Here is a 26,651-nt window from a genome sequence, read left to right as displayed (position 1 = left end):
TCTCTCGAACCTTCAGAGAGAGCTTGGCCCTGGCCCTGCCCACATCTTGATTTTGGAATCCTGGCAGGAGGAGACCGTTAGAGCCAGGGGTGGTGGTGGGGCCTTACAAGGGTAATTTCCTTGGGGTAAGCACTGGTGTGAGAAGCCCCAGGCAGAGACGTGAGCCCCCAGTAGGCTGTCCCAGCAGGGGGTTCTCCCTCTGCACAAACACAACATCTGGAACAAAATCAGACCCACTCCGGCTTGGGTTTTCCTCCTCCCTTGCCTAGGACTTCTCCATTAAAGGATCAATGTTGCCGACAGTCGTTGCCACAGCTTAATTTTCTACTTTGATTCCTACAGCTCTTCTTCGGGTAGGAGTTTTTGTTTTGTTTTGTTTTTAGGGCCTCTTGGAATGCATGATCTTGGGATGGTCCAGCCCTGAGGGTCAGGACATGCATCCATGCTTCCGGCATTCAATCTTTCCCTGTTGGAGCCGCTTTTCCTTCTGTCCACAGCCCAGTGTGCATCTCAGGTCTGGTCAAGCCCCTCCTATCGACAACTTCAACCATTTCCCATACGTTTTAGGCTGAAGTTTAGGTCCTTTAGAGACCCCACGAGGTCCCCACATGCCTCTTCAACCTCTTTCTATGCTACTCGACAAAAGGACTTCTTTACTGTAGCTGTTCTGACTTACTTTAAATTACCCAAATGTAGTGTTTTTGTTATTATTTTTTTAAAATAGCACGTTCATTTAACCAATTTCCTCTCATCCTTCGAAGCTTCATTTAAGAACCATTTTCTCTGGGAAACTTTCCTACACATACGCACACACACACTCATCACACACCCAGTCATATGTGATTGCACACAATGTGTGCACATTGCTACACACATATGCACACATACCGACTCCATCACACACACGCATATGGCCCCACTGCCGATTTCATGCTCTTTTCCTGAGCACCTATAGCATGATGGACCACCTCCCTTACTTACCTTACAATAACCACAATCGCACCTGTGCCTTTGTGTCCTTGACTGGGCAAAGAGCCACTTGAGAGCAGATGCCGTATCTCATTTCACAAGAAGGCAACTGGCATGGCAGACCCATCGAATCAATGTTCTCGATTGAACAAAGGAACGAATTCACGTACAGCAACCCTGTGATTCTCATGCACGGACTCAGGACTTGAGTATTTTCATCTATCACTTTCACACAGAGAACGTCTAAATCTGTGTCTCCAGCTCCCGTAGCTCTCAATGGTTGGAGCCTCATAGTTATAACTGTCTGCTGGACGGCTCCATCTGGATGTCATTCCAACTGTACTTGTAATGTTTACTCCAACACCTGCATCTCTTCCACGGCCTTTACCTTTGTAATGGCACCGTCCAACTCGTGACCACTTAGCCATACATCAGAACGTGGGTGCCTGGCGTATGAGATATGTTCACCCTTCCCACTTCACACCAATACGCATTCCTTCAATTGCCAGACCCCAAGGAATTCGCCTGTGCTGCTTCTGCCCCCAGATCTAGGCCCTCCTTGCTGATATCCTTCCATCGACCTTACTCCACTCCAGTCAAGACATCACCAGTGGATTCGTGCCTCTACACTGCTCAGCCCTCAGCCTCTGTGCCACCCAGTGCTAACTCAACTAAATTCAAGCTGCCATTCCAAACACCCATCATTCATCCCCATCTGCCCCCAAGCTCATCTCCCACTACCCACAGCCTGTGTTCTTGGCTCCAGCCCAGTTGGACCAGACCAGGTATCCACACCAGCCCTTCACATTCCTGCCTCCAGGGCCTGCTCACTCTTCCTTCCTCCCAGTCTCTGCCTATGGGCATTCTCTCCATGCTTTTTTTTTCAGTGTTGGTATATTTTATTGGTCAAGTTCAACATTTTACAAAATCACTGCAAACCATTCATTCATACATGTGTATATATATGTACATGCGTGTTTCTATGTGTGTATCGATATTTCTTCCTTTGTTTTACATTTACATGCTTAAAATATAATAATGAACTCCTTTTGCCTCTAGGAAAACTCTCAAAACACAGTTGAGAATTCATCTTCTCACCCAGCAGAATTAGAAATTGAAGCCTTGCAAAGTGGCGCCATCTTTGTGCATCTCCATCTTTTAAGGCCAAACTCAAATAGGACGTTTTATTCATGCATTCCATTTTTCCCAGTAGGAGAAAACTTCTTTCTTCTGTAAAACCCATGGCACTTTGTAGCTACAATATTGACCATAATATTTTAACTTGTACTTTGCTTATTCGTCCGTGTTTTACCCTTCTTGTTAAATCCTCGGCCTCTTAGGGAGGAGGAATTCACCCCACTCATCTCTGCAGCCTCCACTTCCAGGACAGCATCTTGCACATAGTAGGTGTTCAGTAAGGGATCACGGAATTGGGTTGGATTGCAGACACCGTGGTGGACTGATGAGGAAAAACGCGATGTTAGGGCACTCCTTGGACTTCATCAGGCAAGCGAGCCTGTGTGATGGGAAGCGGGTTCACGGCGACTTCCTAGGAGAGCACCCAGCATCCAGCAGGATTCTTGGTGCTACCGGGACAGCAGGATTGTCTGAAGCCTTGTCTTGTTGCTCACTTTCATAAGCGGGACTCATTGGCACAGACTTCAGAATTGTGTGTCAAACCTTCCATCAACGGGGAGTGCTGTAAGGTCTACCCACCACGGAGGGTAGAAAGATGGCAGTCTCTAAATTATTCTTATTAGAAAAAAAAATCCTGTTGGCCTCAAGGCTGAAACGTTAGACGGGGTAATGTGGCAGGCTCTCATTCCTTAAAATCGGAGATTTACAGTATACGCTCCAACGAGGATTCCCTCAGCATCAGGCTCGTTTGTTTTGTTGAGAACTACGAAATATGCTCAATTTACTCCCACCCCGAGCTGCTGAGCAAGATTCTCTTTCTACCTCGGCGGGAACGAGACGAGGCTTCCCCTGGGGTTTCTATTTTGGGGTCTCTGCGGGAAGTCTTTCATCACCACGTTTTTACTCATAGATGTTGAAGCAGTACAAGCATCCGATCTGCCTCAGGAACCAGGAGACTGAGAAGAGGGCATATTCTCTGGCTGCCTGGTCGCACGGGGGTGAGGGGAGGGAAGAGGAGTCCATTTTCATCTCCCTCTTTTCCTACCATCACTTGAGGGTCAAGAAATGATGATTTGTTTTCAGGCTTGTGTCCTGCATTCACTACAGCTTCCCTCAGACACATAGTCGAGCAGCATCATATTCTTGTAATATTGTGCATAAAGGTAAACTGAGTGAGGCACAGAAGCATAGTCCACATTCTATGGGTTCAGAAAGCTCAATTTGTTGGCTTCAACCTCACCCAATTCTCTATCTCTCCCTTTCCTCTTTCTCTCTCTCTCTTTCTCTGATATCCCAGCTGAAATTCGACATGATTTCCCCTCGTGGACCAGTCTGCAGAAAGGTTTCCTCAGGGACCACGGTCAAGACCACAGGACTCGTCTGCATCTGGGCAGCTCAGTGGAATTTGAGGGGAGTGCACCGAGCTGGGGAGGCTAAAGTTGGTTTGGGTCTAACACCCTGGCAGGCCGTGCTTTTGTTTTCAGCACCTAAAATTATGGCCCATGCAAAAGTCCCCTGGCTACTGGGACAAGCACCTGACGTGATCACGTTATACCCTCATCCAGTGCCTCATTTTATACCTGCGGACACTGTCCACCAGAAAATGTCAGTGCTTCGCTCAGGATCACCAGCAAAATGAGAATCACATTTTAGACTAGAACGCACATCTCCTGGATTGACATTGGTACCTTTTCTACTTTATCTCATAGTTACATCTTAATTTTTTTTTTTTTTTAGTGAAAAACAGAACATATCTTCTACTTCTAACTGACCATCTGCAACCATCCGTACAACTCAGCAAGTACAGAAAAGTGTGGTATCATGTGGGCAGCAATTCAAAGATTTTTCTTCTTCTTCTTCTCCCCAAAGCCCCCAGTACATAGTTGTATATTCTAGTTGTGAGTGCTTCTGGTTGTGCTATGTGGGACGCCACCTTAGCATGGCTTGATGAGCGGTGCCAGGTCCGCACCCAGGACCCAAACCAGCAAAACCCTGGGCTGCCGAAGCAGAGGGTGTGAACTTAACCACTCAACCCTGGTGCCAACCTCCAAAGATTTTTCTCTACTAGATTATGCAATTATGTCAACGCACTGCAGTATGTAAGTATACCTCAAAAGCAGGTTATTACAGGCAATAAAACCAGAGATTTGTAGTTGATTCACCTCTTTCATGTTTCTGAACTTTGCAAAGGATTTCTAACACCCACCAGGCTATTTTCTTGCTTAGCTTAACATTTTATCAATAGTAGACAATTCTGCACAGAAAGACTAAGGAAACCCAAGGAAATCCATGAATGCTTTTATCTTAAGAAGGAGAAAATATTTCCTTGAAGCACTTTACACCGTCACTTTGAAACACTGGTGACAGTGATCGAATATACCACCAGTTACTAAGCTTGCTTAGAGACCATGTGGATGACAACAACCTCTTTGCAGGATTCTCAAATATTATGTCTGACTGGCTGGTTAATGATGATGACGGCACTTACAGAGGGACGTATGGTTTATGAGGTAGGTATATATCATGCTGTTAGCCGACTATTCAGTTTAATACATCATAAGAGCATCTTTCCTGAGTCCATTTGGAAAGCTACATAGCTCCCGAGCATCCGCATTTAAGCTGTTGCTCATTACTATTTCAGGTGCCCTCACTGTTGTGGGCCAGACAGTCCCTCACTCTTTGTACCGCCCCAAATGCTGACAATGCACACAGTCAGATTTCAAGGTCAGGAGACCCACCTTTTCAAAGCTCGTTCTTATTACTGCTACACTTTCACTAACCTTCGTTCATTTCTGCTTTTCGGTTTTGACAACTACTGATGCTAAAAGAATTTAAGAACATTAAAGAATGTTAAAATAGAGACTCCATGAGAATATTTGTTCTCTGAGCATCTTTACTATGTAAAAAGTCAAAGTCAGAGGGCCAGCCAGAGCTGAGGATTGTTTCAGAAAGAAAATATCTCCAAATTCCACGTAGCAATGGCCATTTTGGGGTATTACATCCTCTCATCTCTCTTTGAAACTTTTAAAAAAAATCTCTCACTAGGAACTTATTTCTACGTGCATTTTCATCCAATTTTCCTCCTCACTTTAAAAATTTTATTCAGCATCTTGAACTCACTTTTCTTGGGAAATTTACACCAACTGGTTTTACCCAAAGGATGGTTAAAACTGCTTAGTCTTCAATATGAAAGAAATTAGCCCACTTTCCTTTAAGTGTATCCCATGAGAAGTTTGATCATTTTCACTTTGCTCTCTTTGAGGAATTTAGCAAAAGGCACACCGAGGTCGCTTTCATGTGCAACCTCGAACCCAACACATTTCTTGACTTAACCAAGTTATATTCTATTTTTGCTCATAACGAGCTTCTTTATGTCATTGAAAAACAACTCACACACTTGGCAGAGGATGAAATAATCAAATGCTACATGATTTTACCTTGTTGCTAAAATCCTAGAGCCCCCACTTGGGTTCCCAGGATTAGAAGACATCGAGCATCTTCTTAATCTCAGATGGGGCAGGTGGCTTGGAAGAATTGTTGGTCGCTATGAGTTGTACTGAGGTTTTCAAGCCCAGTCTTGATCAGCGTAGAGTAAAGGGACCTTGCTTTAATTAAACAGGTATGGAAATTACTAAAAGAAACCTCAACTAAAGTGGAGGCAGAAGGCCTGTAAGGAGATCTCTCACCCCATCACACACCATCAATTACTCCAAACAGGAAGAGACAGATGCATGCATCTTGGACAGGAAGTACAACTACATTGCTACTGAAGGAAGATTTCTCTCCCCACCTAGCAACAGCCCAGCCAATGAGAAGCCTCCACAGCTCAGCCAATGAGAAGTCTCCACAGCTCAGCCAATGAGAAACACCACAGCTCAGCCAATGAGAAACACCGCAGCTCAGCCAATGAGAAACACCACACCTCAGCCAATGAGAAGCCTCCACAGCTCAGCCAATGAGAAACACCACACCTCAGCCAATGAGAAGCTTCCACGGCTCAGTCAATGAGAAACACCGCAGCTCAGCCAATGAGGAGCCATTGCCACACTGAACTGTTACTTTCCCCGCAATGGACTTTCCTTTATAATGGCCCCTCCTACTTCCTCTTTTTCTCTATAAAAACAGCTCCCCTGCGTTGTTTGCTGGATTTGCTTGTGGTTTGCCATCATGTCCCCATCCCAAATTGCAATTCTTTTGGCTATTCCCAAATAAACTCATTCTGAGGCTAAATTAACACAGGCAAGCAGCATAATTCAACACTCCTTGTCATCAGCTACACCAGAGCACACTGCAGCGTGCGGTGTCTTCCTCCCCCGGCTGCACCGGCCCTCCAAGCTGTTTCCATCACCCCCGGCTCTGCACAGCCTGGATTTGGCCCCAACACCAGGCTGCAGAGGTTCTGCCTTCCCAGAGTAGCCCTGAACTGCAGAACCTGCCACTGTGTTGTTCATCATTGCACATTTTTCATCCTAAGTGAGGATGCAAATAATTCTTGTAGCCCCATCAGGCTCATTCTTGGGATGAGCTCCAGTCAAGCTGGCCCCCCTGGTTTTCAAGTCAGGCATTTATCCTTCAGAAGACTTTGTGTATGTGAAGTGATTTCAGACTAACCAGAAATGCTCTTCACCCCAGCCCAGCTCAAATGGCGCCTTGTCCAGGCCATGAACATGGGTAGGACTTTGCTCATCGCAGTTGGCGCTCATCTGTCATGCCTTACGAAGAATGACTCAGCCACATTGTGTATGTTTCCCCACATTGTGTACTTCCTGAATTAGGGGCTGCAAGACACCTAAAACAGAGCTGCTCACCAGTGGGATGTACTTAGCAAATGTATATTGATTGGCACACTATGGAGCCGTTCGATAAGTGCTTGCGTAGAGTTTCCTCCATCGCCAGCATGCAGTTCTGTGCTCTGAGAAAGATAAAAAGACAATACGATGTGGTTCCTGATTTCAAGGAACTCTCAATTTAGGTTGACAGGAGAACAATTCATTCACACACGAAGCATAAGCCTAGCACCTGTGTTGCAGATGACAGGCCTACAGAGAGACGTAATCTCTGCTAGTCACTGGCCAAAATTCAGTGTGGAGCAAGGCAGGATGTGCAGGGCAGCAGCCTTGATCCAGAACACAGGTTCTGGCACAGGCCAGAATGTTCTGGAACCTCTCAACCCTCTTTATCCAAGAAGATGTGGCCTCTCTCAGGGCTGTTGACCGGATGCACGATGGTGAAGTAAATGCCCTTGTAAACAGATGGTGCTCAATTACAGAGCTACTCTCGCCAGCATTTGGGTTTTGTTAGGCCTTGTCTGACTAAGGAAAAGTGGAAAAGACAGCCGCTGTGTTCTTGGTGCCCAAAGCCCAGGATCTGAGTCACTAATTCACTGCATGATGTTTGGCAAGACCTCTAAGAATTTCGGTTTCCTCACCTGCAAAATGGGAGTCACTGTCTCACAGGGTGAGGTGATAAGCTAGCAAGATAACAGATGGAAAGCAGACTTGAAGCTGTAAAGCACCATATATATATACAGGAATGGACTGCCATCAGGCCCTGGGCTCCAGGAGCCCCACGATGCAAATCTGAATGTCACAGAGGACACAACACCCACTGCATGCGCAGGGGCACCAATTCTGGTTTGAAAACTCACAGATCAATGAGCAAAGCTGTACAAGTGTCCTCATGCTGGGTAACTGTTACACGATAAATAATTATTTGTCCCAATATTGCTGATTTTCTAAAAAAAAACTTCAAGGAAGCTTTCAATAGACACCAGGAGAGAAAAAAAATGATATTTCGACAACAAAAATTAAATTCACCAAAAGATGGCATAGATGAGGCTCACGTAGGCATAACAATAATATTCCTCACGACCTGTAACAAATGACACAAAACTTTGGGGAGTTGTAGGAGGTTCCACAGAGCATTCAGCAAATGACCACAAGGACAGGAATGAAACCCAGAGCTGTGTGGTTTCTAAAGAAGGCATCTGCAGCCAAGAGATCAGGAGAGAAGAAACAGGAAGGGGCAAAGAGTTGATGCTCATTTGTCTAGGTGTTTAAGCAGATCTTGTCTGCTAAAGGGCAAGGGGGAAATGCAGCTTCTGAGACAAGCAGGCATGCACATATTTATCTTATGACAGAAAACCGAAACTGTGGATGCCTTTCAGCAAAGAGGCGAGTTGGGATTAATTTACTGTTCTGAAGCAAGGGTTGATTCCTGACCAAGCATAATTTGTGAGGGAAGTGGGAGCAGTAAAGCAGGATGCCCCAGATTAATCACAAGAGTTAGCAATTACTGACTGCTTGCTGTGTCCACAACTCTGTGATGAGTTCCCGTGGATTCTCACTTTATTCTTCTAACAGCCCATAGTACACAGGTGCCTGAAGCTGGGAGAGTTAAAGCACTGGAGATCTCACAGGGGCCAGTCACCGAATCAGCGGCTGCCTCGTTAGCATCTCTCCATACCACTTGGTTCCTGCATTCCCTGACCCCTCATTGGGTGCAGACACCGTGAATGACACGCAGCAGGGGCAGGTCAGCATCCGTGGGTCAGAGGTTACTTGAAAATCATGCACTCAAAGTTTTTCAGAGAAAGAGGCCAAACTACTCAATAAGAGCCATCATCCATCTGAGGATGGGCTATGAAACCCTGGCAGAATCATCCAAGGGCCTGGGAATGGAGGAGCCGGTGACAGCAAAGAAAGCCTGCCAAGTGGGAGCTCCCGGTGTTCCCACGTGGTTCAGGAGCGGCTGTGGCTTTCACGTTGGCAATTCTGACCTCCACCCATCTCGAGGGAACTTGCTGAACTACTTACGTCCCCAGCAACCCAAGGCCCTAACTTCCATGTCCCTCAACACCATTAGAGAAGATACTAGAGTATAAAGTCGTGGCTGGAACTTGTCCTTGGGGGTCTGGAGTGGACAAACTCTGGCCTCCTAAGACCTTGGAAGTGGGCTAGCCGTGTGGGTTTCTGGAGTGGAGGCTGCGCCCGGAAACAGGGAATCAGTGAAGGCATCGGTCAGCTGAGCAAACTCCGTCACACGAAGATCAGCTTAACCCTCTTCCGTTTCCTCATCTGCCGTGTGCAGACAGGTGCTGGTGTGCGATGCGTGAGCACTTGGGGAGAAGACCAGAACACGCCGGAACACACCTCGTAGCCCCAACATCACAGCACTGGCGTTTGACTCAATAACTAAATACCAGGCAACAAAGACACGCCAATTCTCCCCCTTGCCATATCATAGAGGTCTCCACGTCCCTTCCAGAATTACATATGCTTCTCCTGCAAACTCTCTCCTTTCACGTGACTCATCTCTTCTTCCTCACCCTCACTGCACGTGATGGATAAACCAATTTCACTTCTCGAAGGCCTTTCGTGGCACTCAAGTGGGGGCCACAGAGTCATCAGCCGAAATACAAATTGAACAGATGTCCCAAACGTAGCACTAATGAGGCAGGAAGAAAAACAAGTCAAATGTGCTAACTATATTAAGAAGAAAAGTGCCATGTCCCAATTTCAGCCCTATTAATTAAAAACCGAAATTAAAATTATGTAGGATCACTAATTAAGTCTTTCATTTAAACACAGGCTGACAAAACTAATTGCACTAAAAATTTCCCCCAGCTGTTTCCTGCTGGCCGTTGCACAGTCCTGGCAGGACTCCCGGTGATGGCACCGAGGGGGTGTGCCGGCCACAGAAAGATCTGCGCTCTGCACCGAGGCCTGTCTGCAGAAGGACAGAGCTCAAGCGATTCAGAGGTCATGGGTTTGTTGCTTCTTCTGCACCACCCTGGAAAGAAAGTATTTGCTTCCAAATTTCGTTTTCTTTTTTCCTAACGGGGGCTAGAGTCTTAAATTTGCATCTTATTAAAGGTCTGCTTCCTGCAAATGCAGTAGGTTATTAATGCCAGGGATTCCGACAAAGGGAGCAGGAGGGTGACTCGGTGCCCGGAGGTGGTGATGGGAGCTATGTTGGGGGTGAGGGTTGAGACTTGGGGTCCTCACACCCCAGCCCTGCTCCTACTGCCCTCTGGCTCCAGGACCAGCCGTGTGACCAGGGACAGCACTTCCTGGACCCCATCCGTTTAGGGGGAAGATGGGAATGTCTGCTCTTATCATACTGGGTGACTCAAAGGAAATTAAGAATATTCAAAATTAAACTTTGTAAACTGGAAAACACTAGATTAGTACAAGGCATTAATAGTCCTGGTAGGAGAACTGAGGAATCTTAAACTTTGTTTTAATTTCTTTATAGTACTTCTAACAGATCAGTGTTTTACAAATCAGATGGAAACACAATGCCATTGTTTAAAAGTAAAGAATTTTGCTGTCTACAGATAATCAGTGCTACTATTTTGGTGTATTCACCTTCAATGAGTGATTGTGAGTCCGCCCGCATCTCACTCTGTGTGTGTGTGTGTGTGTCAGAGAGAAAGAAAGAGGGAGATTATTGAACGAACATTTGAGTGCCTGCCTAACCCACAACAGAGCATGCTGGGAATACCCTCACTAGGGGTAGGGTTCCCACCTCATGAGCATAAATCTATTTGGAGAAACACAAACAATTATTTACACAATTAATGGTTTAATCACAAAAGGGTAAGTAGTACAAAGAATAATTTGGGTGACAAGAGAATGTGTAACAGGAGAACACCCACCAAACCACCAGACTTCAAAGTCCATACAGTATTTAAGCCTGCTGTCTCCACTTCACATCATGTAACAGGCATTCCCACAAGTTTTCTTTTCTTTTTTTTTGGTGAGGAAGATTGGCCCTGAGCTAACATCTGTTGCCAATCTTCCTCTTTTTTTTCTTGAGGAAGATTGTCCCTGAGCTAAGATCTGTGCCGATCTTCCTCTATTTTGTATGTGGGATGCCGCCACAGCGTGGCTTGATGAGCGGTGCAAAGGTCCGTGCCCAGGATCCAAACCTGTAAACCCTGGGCTGCCAAAGTGGAGTGTGTAAATTCAACCACTCAGCTACTGGGCCAGCCCCCCAACAAGCTTTCTGATGGCTATATAATATCCTCATTAGTTGGGGGAATAGAGTTTGATATTCCACCATTGTTAGATTTTTTTAAGTAAAAAACAGTACTGTAAGGAGCATTCTTGAACATAAATCATTAATTAATATCTTATTATCTCCTTAGAACACATTCCCACAAATTGGAACACTGACTGAAAGTCACAAAAATTTTGAGGTTAATAATACATATGTCACCTTGTTTTCCAAAAGGTTGAATCAATTCTTACTCCCCCAGCAGAGTTAAAGCACGTCGCTCAAAGAACACCTACTAGTATTAAGTATTGTCCTTAAAAAAGTGTCACTTTGCATGACCAAAAATTATTTACTACTTTAATTTGCATTTATTTGATTATCAGTAGTGTTTAAAAATATTTCGTGGTTGTTTGTATTATTTTTCTATTTTGAAACATATGCCCATGTCCTTGACTCATGTTTTTTCTTTTGCAGAGTTAGTATTTTGATTATTATTTTCTAAGAGCTCTTTATATATTAAGGACCAAAGCCTTTATCAAAGTTTATGTATATATATTTTCCTAGTCAATTGCTTTATCATTTTATCTATACATTCTGACATACAGTCATCCCTTCATATCCTCAAGGGATTGGTCCAGCTCTCTGAGGATACTAAACCTGTGGATGCTCAAGTCCCTTTGCTGGCCCTCCCAGTCCTTGAGTTCTGCATCTGTGTATTCAACCAACCACACTATTGAACCCGTGGATGCGGAACCCACAGATATAGAGGGCCAACTGGATAAACAGTTTTCAATATTTGAGTAAGTGAAATCAAATGAACTATTTCTGTGAGATTTTTCTTTCCTTTGCGTGTATGCTTAGAAAGCCCTGACCCATTTTGAGAGGAGCTAAATATTCGACTATATTTTCTTTCATTTCTTTATGATTTAGCTATTTTTATTTAACTCTGATCCATCTAGAGTTTGTTTTGGGATACAAGAGAAAGTGAGGATCTTCTTTATCCATACTCCATTTTCCAACGTGATTTATCGAATCATATACATCTCCCCCAATTTTGATGCATCTTTTATAGCATGCTAAGTATTAAGAACTATTTCAGGGGGCTGGCCCCGTGGCCGAGTGGTTAAGTTCGCGCGCTCCGCTGCAGGCAGCCCAGTGTTTCGTTGGTTCGAATCCTGGGCGCGGACATGGCACTGCTCATCAGACCACGCTGAGGCAGCATCCCACATGCCACAACTAGAAGGACCCACAATGAAGAATATACAACTATGTACCGGGGGGCTTTGGGGAGAAAAAGGAAAAATAAAATCTTTTAAAATAAAAAAAAAAAAAAGAACTATTTCAGGCTGTTTTACTCCTGTGCGGTACCTCACTAACACGGCTTCTTAAGGGTCTAGTGGGAATCCTTGCTTTGTTCCTGATTTAACGGGGTTGTGAATTAAGTGAGTGAAGATGGCTTTTCTTTATCATCTTATGAATATTTCTTTATTTCTAACTATTTAACATCTTAAAATCAGAAATGGTCTTAGATTTTATAAAATTCCTTTTTTCTCTTTTAGGATTATCGTTAAGTGTAGAACGCACAGCCTTATGGGAATTTGATTCACACGTCCTCTCGTTTCTGGGATATTGTCATTCTAGGAGTGGCTGCGATAGCGCAGCGGCAGCCTTTTCGGTAAGGTAATTTAGCCATCAATTGGCAGGTAAGGGACACATTTGATGCAGGGTTGGTAAAAGACTGTTGGCCCAGGAGATACAGAGACTTACCAGGTTCCAAATTACCCACGAGTTAAATGCCCACTTTGAGGGGATATAAAGACAGCCCTGCCTGCAAGACCACCCCCACATTACAGCCACACGTGTTCACATTTGGGAAGCGTCATTTAGCATTGCGAGGGGTCATTTAGGATTCAACACCCATCCATCAGTATCAGCCCCAGGGGTGCGGGAATATGGAAAGAGATCAAAAATGAAACACAGAAGAGAAGGCTGACTTCTTAATTTAAGCACGACAGGTGAACAAATATTTCCTCTGGAACCAGCCCAGCCTCATGCAGAACCACCTGTGCCCGCTTGGCCACCGCACTCAGCATAAATGTGGAAACAAACCGAAAAATAAGCCTAACACGGTGACGTACTTTAACGCACGAGAACGGAATCAGACACCATGTTGGGGGCATATAAATCCGACTTGTGTAGCATATACCTGGACTGATTTTGCTTATAAATCTAATTTTTCATCTTAACCCTTTAAACCAAATTAACTGTGGTGGGCTTATTTGTCCCCACCATCCAAAATTACACAATGAAGCCCTAACACCCAGGACCTCCGAATGTGACTGTATTTGGAGACAGGGCCTTTAAAGAGGTGATTAAGTTAAAATGAGCCATCAGCGTGGGCTCTAGCCCAATCTGTCCTATAAGAAGAAGGAATTTGGACCTACGGAGAGACCGCAGGGATGCACACGCACAGAGAAAAGACCACGTGAAGAGGCAACAAGAAGACAGCCATCCACAAGCCAAGGAGATGCTTTGGGAGAAACCAAACCTGCCCACATCCTCATCTTGGACTTCCCGCCTCCAGAACGGTGAGAAAATAAATTTCTATTGCTTAAGCCTCTCCGTCTGGGGGCTTTGTTACGGCAGCTCCAGCAGACTGATAGAATAAGAGAAAACTGAGCACGTCTCTACTGCTGCCTCCCCAGAGATCATCCCACTCTGGACTCTGGACGCAAGAATGGACTCTTCTCTCAGGGCAGCTTTGCTGCAACACACAGCTATCAGACGCACTTTGAAAAGACGGCGCAGGAAGGAAGGACAGAACCCTGGGGTCTGCAGCTACTCCTGTCTGCAGCCCGCTGTCGCTGGCCTCGCCCCAGAGCCCAGATTCCCACTCAAGAAGCAGAAAGCTTGGTGACATTTCACCACTCAGAGTGGCTTCCCCACCATGCCGAGAGTTCTTCAGGGATGCACGGAAGGATGGGGGCACCAGAAGGGTCCTCCCCTCTTCAGCTGCTTGGTTTTGCCCCTTCTCCAAAAGGTGTACCTTCTTTTCTGCAGTGTGCCTTTCGGGTGGTGAGAATAATTATTCCTGCCAACCCTCAAAGAACCTAGGATGGCCCGGCCCCTTGTGGAGAAGCAGGTGCCCGAGGTTCTCACCCTCCTCCCCGGAGGGCTTCGGAGGAAGGGCGCTCCAGGGGAAGGAGGGGCCATGCAGACAGGGAGCAGGGAGCAGGGAGCATGGCCACGGCCACTGGCTCGAGTGCCCGGGAAACAGGCCTGCAGGCGCCACACTTATTCATTGCTAAAAAAAGGAGGGATACGGTATCAGAGAAACAGCACTAGAGTGCACGGCAAGGCCTGAGTTCAAGCTCTGAAGTTGTTCCCTGTTAACTGTGGGACTTTAAACAAACTACTGAGACTTGTGATGTCTCCGTTTTATTACCGGGTAAATCTGGACTAGGACTACCCATCTCACAGGTTTCCGGAAAGTTCAACAATGGTTGAAAATGCTTTGTAAACTTTAAATTTAGGGAGGAAGTTTGTTAGAACCGTTGTTAATGTATTTGACCATCCGTACGTTGCAAACAGTGCAGGCCCCCTTCAGCATTCCACTTGTCCTTGATCTCATTTCCCTTGTTCTCTTCAGCCTCCCAGACCACAGTAACATCACCGAGATGCTTCTGCTTTCATCTCCCCTCGGCCTTCACTCTGCGTAAACCTTAGCAACAAAGAGGGCATCGTCCCTCCTCCCACAGAGTCCAGTGCATGCACAACGGGACCAGAGCTCCAAATAAATGGGAAATAAACACAGTGTATGTGACCCGGGCAGTCGTTGGTCACGGCCAATGTCTGGGGTATTGACTTTACAATGAAATTTTCTTAGAACCACTCACCAAAATGTATATTCAGTACCAGATGTGAACGTCAGCACGTATTTTAAGGGCCACGTCAAGAAGATGCAATTGTGCCTCTCCTGGAGGAACAGAAGCATACACACGCATTTATAGACACACACACTTCTGTTTTATTTTGTTTCATTGTTTTACTTGTTTGTTTAAGAATTGGAATTGAAAAGCTACAGGTAAAGACTCTCGAATGATAAATTATGACTCTGAGCCACATGAAATTTTGACCGTTTTTCAATAAAGGTGACAATTTTATATATCATATATTAGAACCTAAAGAACGAGAAACCAGTTTGCTAAATGGTATTTGTGAGAGGTTATTCTCCTGGGGGATGGATTAGAAAGAGGAGAAATGACAACTGACAGAACATCTCCTAGATTTGGCGTGCCAATGGCAGGCTTTCTCTCTCCTTGACTCAGATAATCCCCATGACCAGCCTGGGGGGTGGAAACTCCACGTGACAGATTTGGGCACTGAGATGAAGAGAACACAAGTCATTTCATAGTTAGTAAACATAAAGCCAGAATTCAAATCTTGATCTGATTTTAAAGCCAAAATTTCAATAGAACATCGAAGACTTTGAACTAGCGGGATTGGGAGGGTCGTCAGGAAAGGGAGAACGCACAGAGGGTTTTGGTCCTGGAACCACCCTGGAAAGGTGATTTTTTTCAGCGTTGGTGGGTTGGTGTCTGCATCCGAAACAGACAGGGAGACCTTGAGGTTGGGACTTTGGTGACCTGTGTTCAACCCTCCCCAGCCCTTGCTGAAGTGCCTGTCACATGGTTGGGACTCAATCACGCTCCTTACATGAACGCATGAGGAATGACAGAGAGAACCCTGGGTTCTATCTGTGACTTCCCTTCTCGAGATCTGACGTAAGTCACTTCATTGCCCTTTCCTCTCTCTGAGAAGCGTGTTTTGGTTTCTCTTTCATTTTTTTGGTGAGGAAGATTGTCCCTGAGCTAACATCTGTGTCCATCTTCCTCTATTTTGTATGTGGGATGCTGCCACAGCATGGCTTGACAAGCGGTGTGTAGGTCTGTGCCCAGGATCCAAACCCGCGAACCCTGGGCTGCTGAAGCGGAGCACACAAACTTAACCACCGCACCACCAGGCTGGCCCCAAGCCTGTTGTTGTTTTTAATAGGACATACTTCCTGCCAGATGGAAGAAGTACAGCAGATGGAAAGCTACTTGCTAATGTGGCATCGTTAAGCTCTTCGAATAGAGTGCAGTGTGGACAAGCAGTGTGACTGCATTCGGGCCTCTGCATGGCCTGCACTGGTGCAACACTGCTTCAGCTGTTAATATCTAGTTTTAGCTATCCACTGCAGGCCAGAACCTTCCTTATCTTATCTTGGTATTTAAGGAAAAGCAACTCTGTAGGAAAGTCTCCGAACCTTACCTACAAAACAGTTACCCAGCCCTGGACACTTTCCACACCCAGATCCCAGTAGACCACACGGAGCGGTTCCTGTCCTCTCTTTCCACCTCTCCAGCTCTCCCTCCCTCACCAGTGGTACCCCACCCACCTTGACCACGCCAGCGATCTCAGCATAGTTGTGGCTGTTTCCTCCTCCCCCTCTCCAATAAACCACATCTCCTACTGAATATGCGTGAATCCGCTATTTCTCGTCTTCCCGCTGTCGCCACCTTAAGGCAGGTCCCACTGCTCTCCTGACTTGACAGCAGCAGCCTGAATCTGGTCTTACCGCTCTCCCCATCTCTTCTCCACATGTGGTCAGAAAGATCCACACTTGAAGCCTTCACTGATTTGCCATGGATGAGGCCCTCCAAAATCTGGGCTCCATCTTCCTCTCCAGACTCGTCTCTCTTCATTCTGTATGCTCCGGAGAGTCTGGATTCTCTCAGGTCTTCAAACTCACCACATTTTCACCTGCACATACTGATGTCCTTGTCTACACCCTGGATGTTCCCTGTGTGGGAGGCATTAGGACACAACGTGCCCGTTTGGAAGTCCATTTTGCCGACAGGTATGAGTGACATGATTCCTAGATGTGTCAGTGGGCGGGCCATTCATTTCACTTCATGCTTATCATTTCAAGCTTTCCTCTCAGCTGCACTGTACTAAGTTGTGGGTCAACAACATTGCAGTCACCTTTCTTTGACCTCACTCCTTGCTGTGCTCTCGCCATCTCGCCACGCAACACTGGGGTGGAAAAAGTGTAGGAGGTCACGTGAGTGACTGTCCTGTGCAGATGGGAGGGTGAGGTCTCTGGGCTCCCAGCTGGGTCTGGGATAACCTAGAACACAGTGGCCCTTGCTTTCCCGAGCACCTGGCTGCCCCGGTGGTCACGGTGTGCGAGGTGGTACCTGGTCTCATCTTGGGATTTCCACTTCTTTTGGGCTGCACACACTGAGTTGGCCATGCTCAGCAGAGGAAGGTTAGGGCAAAAGGCCACCAGCTGACGGACACCCCCTTGACTGAGTGATGGCAGCAACAACCTAAGCAACTGGCCTCACGCAGATCTTGTAGGCCAGATGTTTGCTCTGGAATCAGCCCTGGACAGAGCCAGAAGGTCCAAGGCCAGCATTGGATCAATAAAGAAAACAATGGCAAAGATCAAATGGATGCTAAAAATCTCTTAATGATCGCCGGTAGATCAACCAACTCAAGCAAGTCATGCCAAGTCCTGCAAATCAGTATTTCACCTAAGACTGGCTAGAGTTTTCATGCCTGAAGCTGCTGTTGGAGGTTCGAGGAGACCTTTCCAAGGATTTGAAGATGAACTCTCTCCTTCTTCCCAATATCCCAACTATCTGTGTAAAAATATTCAATGAAGTTACTTAGCTCACGGTGTCGCCCTGCCTCTGGGTGAGAAATTCAGAAAGGAAATTGACGGTCCTGAGGGTCCACCTTCCATCATAATGATGAACCCGATTACACCTTTATAACTTAAATCGAAGCGGAAAACGTCTAGAGAACTCATTGTCCACTTCCTCTTCCCGTGGGTTTGTGACCTGAAAAGAGCAGTGGTGGGGTGATCTCAAAATAGAAAAGTTATGGAAAGGCAATTTTCTTCCAGCTGATTGATCCAGAAATGACAACATGGAAGACAAAAGCTGCACTCTCACCATGTCTAAAATTGGAGATTTGCCCTGAAGGGCATGCCTGGGTGGTCCACGTCCACAGAGCTCGGATGTTCTCCTGTACATCAGAGAGGGGATATCATGTGGCATCTTCCCCAGGGAGCAGGGGCCCAGGGAATTCTCTCTAAAAGTTGTCGACGGTTTCTAAACCAATCCATCCTCCGGTATCGTCAATAATATTCCACTTAGTTATGTGGTTGGTCAGGTGCCCAAATCCTGACATTTGTGTGTTCTGTAGAAATGCTAGAAAGTACCATTCTAAAATGCCAATAATTGTTTTTGTTTATAAAACATGAGGATAATTTCCCCAAAGAAGATATACAAATGGCCAAGAAGCACATGAAAAAATGTTCAACATCACTAAGCATTAGGGAAAGGCAAGTCGAACCCACAGTGAGATACCACCTCACACCCACTAGGCTGGCCATGATAAAGAAAAAAGTACCCCAGAAAACAAGTGTTGGCAAGGATGTGGAGAAACTGGAACACTTGTGCATTGTTGGCAGGAATGTAGAATGGTGCAGCCGCTGTGGAAAATAGTTTGGCAGTTACTCAAAAAATTGAACATAGAATTACCATATGATCCAGCAATTCCACTCCTGGTCATACACCCAAAAGAACTGAAAGCAAAGTCTCGAAGAGGTATTTGCTCACCCATGTTCGTAGCAGCATTATTCACAATAGCCAGGAGGCGGAAGCAACCCAGGTAGCCATCAACAGGTGAATAAAAAAATGGGGTCTGTACACACAATGGGACATTTCTCAGCCTTAAAAAGGAAGGAAATTCTGACACGGGCTACAGCATGGGTGAACCTTGAGGGTTTATGTTAGTGAAATACGCCCTTTTCAAAGGGACAAATACTGTATGGTTCCACTTAAATGAGATTCCTGGAGTCGTCAAGTTCATTGAGACAGAAAATAGAATGGCAGGTGCCAGGGGTGGGCGAGGCGAGAATGGAGAGTTACTGTTTAATGGATGCAGAGTTTCAGTTTTGCAAAAGGAAAAGAGATCTGGAGATGGATGGGGTGAAAGTTGCACAATGATATGAACGTACTTAACATTACCGAACTGCACACTCAAAAAACGGTTGACAGTAAATTTTATGTTATGCGTATTTTACCACAATTAAACATTTTTTAATGTGAAGATTAAAAACTACAGAAGATACACTCTATAAAAAAGATTTATTTTTCTGCTATTTGGCTTTAAGATGCTTGAACCATAAGTTGAATTTATGATATATATCAAGCTTTTTGGTGGTGCGTGCATTTGCATACAATGTAAACCCTTCTGATGTCTCCACAGAACAGACAGACAGGCCAGATTTCACGTCATTGATTAAAAAAAAAAGTCACATTTATAATAGCAGCTTTCACAATTTCCACACCTGTGGACCCCTTGGATAGGTCAAAAAGAGCATATTGTACCCCCTTCCCAACTATTGTGAAATGCAGAACCACATGCCAAAGGAAGAAACCAGAATACACAGTACATAAGAAACGGCTCCTCGGCGATCACACCTTTAGCACATGGATTCCATATTTCAAAGGAGAGAAAATCTGGAAGATCTGGGTGATGAGACCCAGAGGACCTGGTCCAGGTAACAGGGCATCTTGGAAGCTTGCCAGAGTCTCAACCCGCAGTGAGTGTCTGTCAGACTCTGAAGCCCCCCGGACCCTGAAGGTGCAAAGAAAAGATGGATCTCTGTCCTCGGATGCCCATGTACAGAGTACGACGTCACAGATGCTAGAGGCAGAGGACGCAGCAGTGGCAGGAGTAGGAGCCCATGAGATGTTTGGGGACCACTGACCAGCCTACAGAGCAAAATTCTTGGACGGCACGCAGCAGCATGGGGCTCACACAGAAAGACAAACACCGAAGGCTCTGGAAAGTCAGAGCGACAATGAAGAATTTGGGAAACTGATCCAGAAACAAACGTGACGCCACCAAGCAACGAAAGTGAGGTTTATTGGCGCATTTGGGAGAACTGCAGAAAACACAAAGTGAGGAGGCGTTCTAGGCTCCAGAAGAGAAAAACTTCAAGCTACAAAGCCATCCACACTTCCCCCGCATAGGGAGGGGAACTTTGAACTTCACCCCTCAGTTCACAGGGCAGTTCAGGCTTCCAGCCTGACTGTGGCCATTGTCATGCCCAGGTCACAGAGCATCAGCACGTGGCCTCCGCAGCAGCCTGGCACGGCCTTGGCATCTGAGTGACTCAGGGCCCACTGGAATAATAGAAGCCACACTGGTTATTTGAACCGAAAGCGCTTATCATAAGGACTTGGTTGAATAAGTCCTAGAAGGGGAACCTGAGCCCACCAGAGAAGGCGAGTGCAAGGAAGCGATTCCCCTTGGGAAGGGAAATAAGAGAGAACCTGGAGTTATTACAACCTCGGGACGGGACTCAGCCAGGAGGACGTGCTGCCTGGCTGGTGCCAGGAGCTCAGGAGCTCAGGGGACAGCTGAGACCCAGGAAGGAGTCCTGCCCGGCTGGGGTTAGCGTCTCTGAAGGGCACCGTGAGGCCAGCTCTGGGGGTGTGACAAATAAATAAAAACCAGAGACTGGTTCCAATGGCTCTTATCAGAATAGAGGCTGCAATGGGGTGACAGCAACAAGAGTGAAAAGCAGAACTGGAGGAGCCGGTGACTTTCCCTTCTCCAGCATCTGCCTCCACGGCACCCTCTGGGCAGGGCCCATGGGAGCAGCTGGCACGGAGCAGCGGATCATGTCCCAGCCAGGGGAGGGGAGTCCAGAGGGCAGTGAGCTGAGACGGGAGCTGGATAATCCGGTCCTAAGTTCACATCCCAGGATACGGCCTGGCTCCTGCCTGTCTTTACCACGATGGGAAGCCCTGCTGTGGTTCATGATGGCAAAGCACCTTGCACGAGAACAGGCATCATTGATAAAGGGGCCCGACTTGCCACGGCCAGGTCCTCCCTGAGGATGTCCACCTGCTGGATTTCGGAGAAACGCTGCTGTCACAGCCTGCGTCAGGGTGCCTCCCTGCTTCCTCTGCTGGTCCTCGTCCCCACACAGCAGCTCTTTGCATCTCTTGGAAGCCCCTTGCTCCCACAGCTGGCCTGCTGCATTCACTCAGCCCGTGGGTCCACGCCCTGAGGCCCCGGCGGCCCTGGGCGGATGGAGGACAAGACTCTGGCTGATCTCTGACTCCTCTCTCATTGTTCACAGGTGATTCTCGCTGAGCTGAAGGGCGTGCCACGTGGGAACACAAGACATCTGTGAAGGTTTGAAAGCAGCAACCACGAGGCAGGTGCCTTAGGAAGGAGTGGCCGGCCGGGCCCAGGCGTCCCCCGGGAGCGGTCCCCACAGTCTGAGGGCTGCCCTCACACTTGCAGGCTTGGGACCCCAGCCTTTCCAGGGCCCCCCCAGAGACGAGCACTTCAAGAGAAGTAACTCACAGGCTAGCTGAATTTAAAACAGAGAATATACACGTCCAGTGATTCCTGTTGCTCAAGTCCCACGCTCAGGGCAGCCCTCCCAATGTCAAATTGATGGGGAGGGTAATGACACTAAAGCTCCCGGTTATCACCCGTCCACGCAGCCATGCCCTCTGCCAGGTAAGCAACTCTACCCCTTGATGCTGAGTTCAGCCTCATGACTTGCTTTGGCCAGTGGGACGTTGGCCCATGTGACACTTGCAGAATAGGGCTTATCTCTCGCACATCTGCCATCGCCAAGAGAAGGACACGCCTGGGCTGGCCACTGCCCCCAGCAGGAGGATGGGAGACGTGAGGAGCAGAGCTGCCGTCTGAGCTAAGGTACTCCAGCCACTCCTCGAGTGCATAAGCAGACCCAGCCTCGCAACTGGGGAGCCAAAATTGTTACTTGAAGCCACTGGGTTTTGGAGAGTTATGTGATATAGCCGGAGCTGGTAGGTTGGGAATCCAGATTAATTACGAAAACGTGTCTTGGCGATATGAGAACTCGGTAGTTATCCAGATCAGGATAACTCATAAGCGGAAGATAAAAACAACAACAAACAAACACACAGACACAGAGATCAGACTGGTGGTGACCAGAGGGGAAGGGCAAAAGGAGGAGGAGACAAGGGTTAAAGGGCACACGAGTACAGTGACGGATGGTGATTAGATTTTGGGTGGTGAACATGACGTAGTCTATATAGAAACTGAAATATAATGATGTACACCTGAAATTTGCATAATATTATAAACCAATGTTATCTCAATAAAAAATATTTTTAGTAAAATAAAATGGGCTCTATTGAGAAAAAAAATGTTGCCAGTGGAGATTAAAGAAACACAGAGGGATTACAAGGAAGCTCCTGCCACAATCGGGAAATGAGGATTGAGAACGGGGTGTCCAGTGTCAGCGCTGCCTCAATCCTGAACCACAAGTGACATCTCACTGAAACGGCCAAAACTCAGGGAAGAAAAGGAAAGCCAGCTGATTATATTCAGCTGTTAGTTTAACACCAGCTAATAAGCATAATTAATCTGTTAGCCCACAGATGCTAATAACAAGACCTAAATCCTATTCTTTCCTGAATTCCCCCTCTTAGAGCACTAAGCTATTAGTACCCAGAAACTTTTCAGATCGTTATCTGGGTTCCGTGAGTGCGGGGGAGGCGGTAACCACCACTTCACCTGTGGACAGTAATTCCAAGTGGGTATTTCCAAATCATTTGCTTGATTTCAGTTAAGAAAAATCTAAAAGTTGCCTACTCCTCCAAAACATCTGTGGTGATGATGATGGGAGCGTCTATTTAACGATGCTCCAGGACATCTCAGAGAGTGTCAGCTCACCGGGCTCCAGAGCATCTAAGGACACGCGGTCCCCATTCTGTTCCGGGAAGCCCTCAGCCTTTGCACCTGGAGGGGCAGGAAATTCCTGGCTCTCAAGAGGGCAGCCTTCTTCCTGCCCGAGAGGGAAACGCTTGCCTTGAGCCACGCCTTCACGGAAGCAGGCTCCCACATTCTTCTGTGGCCCGGCTTTAAGAGCCCTTTGCACAGTGCTGGAGAGGGAGCTGCACAGAGCCACGCCCAGGGTGAGCCCTCCAAGCCCTTCTCCGGTCCTTTCCCAGCTGTCGTCTCCCTCCGGACTTCCTCCAGCCTCCCCATCAGTCATTCTGATGTGGATCAAGGCTGCCCCAGGGACAGAAGCCCAAGGCGTCCTGGCCTACATGCCGATCTATACCACCGGATTCATCTAAATTTATGCGATCACCCAATAACCAGACCCCACCTGCACTGATAACCATTTTAACGACTTTTCACATCATCTTTCCTTTGTCTAGTAAAAATGTCATGTTCCCATGCCTTATAAATTTAGCCCTAACCCTCAACACATTGCAGCTCTTACTGCCCATGGGTCCTGTCCCCATGCCTGCAGCCCTCCACTGCCCATGGGTCCTGTCCCCATGCCTGCAGCCCTTCACTGCCCATGGGTCCTGTCTCGATGCTGCAGCTCTTACTGCCCACGGGTCCTGTCCCCATGCTATTCTCTGAATAAAGGGGCACTAGTACAAGAACTTGAGAGTCCAAGAAATCTTTCTTTTGACTCCTCAGCTCGCCAAACCCACATCAATTCTATGCACATTTATTGTAAAGCTAAATGTTGAACTGTGATCACATGCAGTGCTGGTTCCCTTGGCCAGGGGACACAGAGCCCCTCTCTGCGCCCCTGCATGCTCAGCCTCCCCCTCCTGCTGTTAGGGTGTGAGGGAGTGGGCCTCAGAGCTGGGACTCTGCTGGGAAAAGCCTGTGGGAAGGAAATGCCCAACCCAGGAGCAGAACAGCCTCATCAGCCCCGAGCTTACATCCAAGCGAGGTGGGTGGTGAGAAGGGAGCCCATGGACCAGGCTGTGCTGCGTTCGGGCTGCCTGGGCATCCCACAAGGGCCCTGGAGTAGAGATGATGGAGACTCAGGCTTGCAGAGGCTCCCCGAGCTCTTTCGCGGCTCTGCACGGGTCCGCCGGCCCCACCTCCCGAGCACCTGGCAGTGACACAGAGCTCTGTGTGATGGGCAGCTGCTCCACGCTGGCTCGGAAGGCACACGACGGAACAGCAGAAAAGAGTTTGCAAACTCTCGACTCCGCTTGCCATCAGACACTCCGAGGCGTTCACAATTTCTTTACCATTTGTTGCTAAAAATAGCTTTGATCTGTCACCCAGACCTAATGCGCTTGTTCTAAAAAGTGGCCATCAAATAAACACAAAGAGCCATGATAATCTTTCTCCTCAGTGAAGCGTTCTGTCTCCATGGTGTGCCAGTGGGCACTGATCAGAGCCGCATCCTCGGGGAAAGAGTTCTGGATGACACTGGCGACTCCTCTTTCTGAGAAAGAAAATCACGTACCAGTGGTCTGACATCGCTGCAGAGTCTGAAAACAGGAAACGTCAAGAGTTCCTCACCAAGATGAGCCTTGACGGTCATTCATGTCAATAAATAGATTATTTTTAAAAAAGAAAGCAATGGGACACATTCAGGAAGTTATTTATGGGAAACAGGAAAGCTCTTATTTGAAAGACTTGTTGATTTTGATTAGGGATAAAGATGCTTTGAACCTGGCAGGTGGGCTCTCAGTGGGGACCACTGCCTGGCAGGGACAGGGTGAGGAAGATAAATATGCTGGCAATTTCCATCAGGTCCTGGAGGCCTTGGGTGGGGCAGCTGACCCTGAGGAGGGAGGGAGATGGCCCAGCTGTAACACCTTGAGTCTGAGGGGACTGCCAGGTGTGCAGCCCAGGAGGCACCCAGGACAATGGGCTGGTGTCTTCGATGAGGAGAGCACTTGGGAACAAGGAAGAACTGAGTAAGAAATCTAGGAAGGCGCTCAGAGGTTATTTATGGAAGTAACAAAACTCCTACTTGAAAGAAGTGGGAAGTGAACCAGAAATAAGCATCAGGATCACAAAGAAAATTGTTTAAATTCTTGTTTCTACAAAATATTTCTGACATCATTACAGATACAGGGAAAGCGAACCGTGGCAAACAAATGAATCAGGTCCTGCAGTTCTAGAGTTTCTCCTCTCTCCTTCTGAGCCCACGGCCTGGGCTGTCCGCCCATGGCCTCACCCAGCTCACTGAGAGGCACCCAAGGTCAGTGTCAGCACCCAACTCTTTATTTTATTTTATTTATTTTACTTTATTTTTTGGTGAGGAAGACTGGCCCTAAGCTAACATCTGTGCCAATCTTCCTCTGTTTTTTTATGTGGGATGCCACCACAGCATGATTGATGAACGGTGTGTAGGTCCATACCTGGGATCTGATCCTGTAAACCCCGGGCTGCCGAAGTAGAGCACATGAACTTAATCACTATGCCACCGGGGCTGTCCCCCTAACTCTTTATTTTAAAAGGATAAAGGAAGAGAGACACAGCAAAGAGCCTCTGGGCAGGCACGGTTCACTTCGTCTTCACAGCATCCCGACCAGTGAGGACCAACCCTGGTGATCCCATTTCCCCATCACACGCCTTCACTCCCTCTTTTACTTTCACCTTCTCCCAGCGCTGCTCCCTGCCCCAGTTGTCATCCTGTCATTCTCCTCTCTGTTCATAAGCTACCTTTAAAAATATGCATGGCAGGTCCTAAATGCAAAAGGTCACCGACTTAACTAAGCCCGAAAGGCTTGAGACACAAAGAAAGGCCCCTGCCTTTGCCCCGATCCAGATTCAGCACCCTGGGCGGGTGCCTCCAAGGATAGGCACAACGAAGACACCTTCCTTCTTGGTGCGTCAAGAATATGATGGACTCACCAACACAAGAGATGAGGATCTAACGGAGTTTCTTCTCTTTTCAATCGTATTTTCTGTGTCTGTTTTCCAGTTCTTCTTACTAGAAGAATTCCTCAACATTTTTTCCAATTTTTCTGTTTGGTTGTTTTTTGACAGTCATTTTAAATCTGTAAGAGTGCTTTCTTCTTCCTCGATTATTCCTTATTCATTTCGTCCTCATTCTTTATTCATTTCATTCATGATGGATGGCTCTAGTGCCATATTTTCTCACATCTCTCAGGCTTTTAAAGTGGCATCTGTGCCCTGAGCTCTATCTGCTTCTCTGAGGTCACTACTCGTTAGCTTTTTTCTCTTTAGGAAAGGAAGCTGTCACGGTAATAATGGAGCTGTGTGCAAACTGGTTTAGCCACCATAAGCGAATTTATTGCCTCACAAATGACAGACCAGCTTGAGAGGCTGCCTCATCCATTGTTTTGCTCCTGAAGTTTTGAAACGGTCCTTCTCTGGTCTCCCTATAAAATGCAGCAGAGTGACCCAAAGTGCTGTTCCATCCTTGTCATTTGGCTTCTCCAATCCTCAGTGGCTCCTCTTCCTTATTACTTTTTTTTTTTTTTTGGTGAAGAAGATTAGCCCTGAGCCATCATCCATTGCCAATCTTTCCCTCTTTTTTTTTTGCTTGAGGAATATTGTCCCTGAGCTAACATCTCTGTCAATCTTCCTCTATTTTGCACATGGGATGTCTCCATGGCATGGCTTGATGAGCGGTGTGTAGGTCCACGCCTGGGATCCAAACCCGTGAACCCCCA

General features: G+C 47.0%; 1 protein-coding gene across 6 annotated transcripts in view; it reads right to left on the bottom strand.

The window, feature by feature from the left end:
• Nucleotides 1–26,651, bottom strand: part of RPS6KA2 (ribosomal protein S6 kinase A2) — a 367,321-nt gene that overhangs the window by 197,051 nt on the left and 143,619 nt on the right. The window contains exon 1 of one of the 6 annotated variants that reach the window (XM_070256474.1): nt 15,003–15,077. The exons of the other annotated variants lie outside the window; for them this stretch is intronic. The gene's annotated coding sequence lies outside the window, so the exon portion shown is untranslated. Of the gene's footprint in view, nt 1–15,002; nt 15,078–26,651 lie in introns of those variants that run through there. 6 annotated transcript variants of the gene reach the window in all.

The sequence above is a fragment of the Equus caballus genome, chromosome 31, assembly GCF_041296265.1.
Source record: "Equus caballus isolate H_3958 breed thoroughbred chromosome 31, TB-T2T, whole genome shotgun sequence".
In the NCBI taxonomy this organism is placed as follows: Eukaryota; Metazoa; Chordata; class Mammalia; order Perissodactyla; family Equidae; genus Equus; species Equus caballus.
Note: the sequence above shows the minus strand (reverse complement) of the source record. Positions and strands in the feature narration are given on the sequence as shown.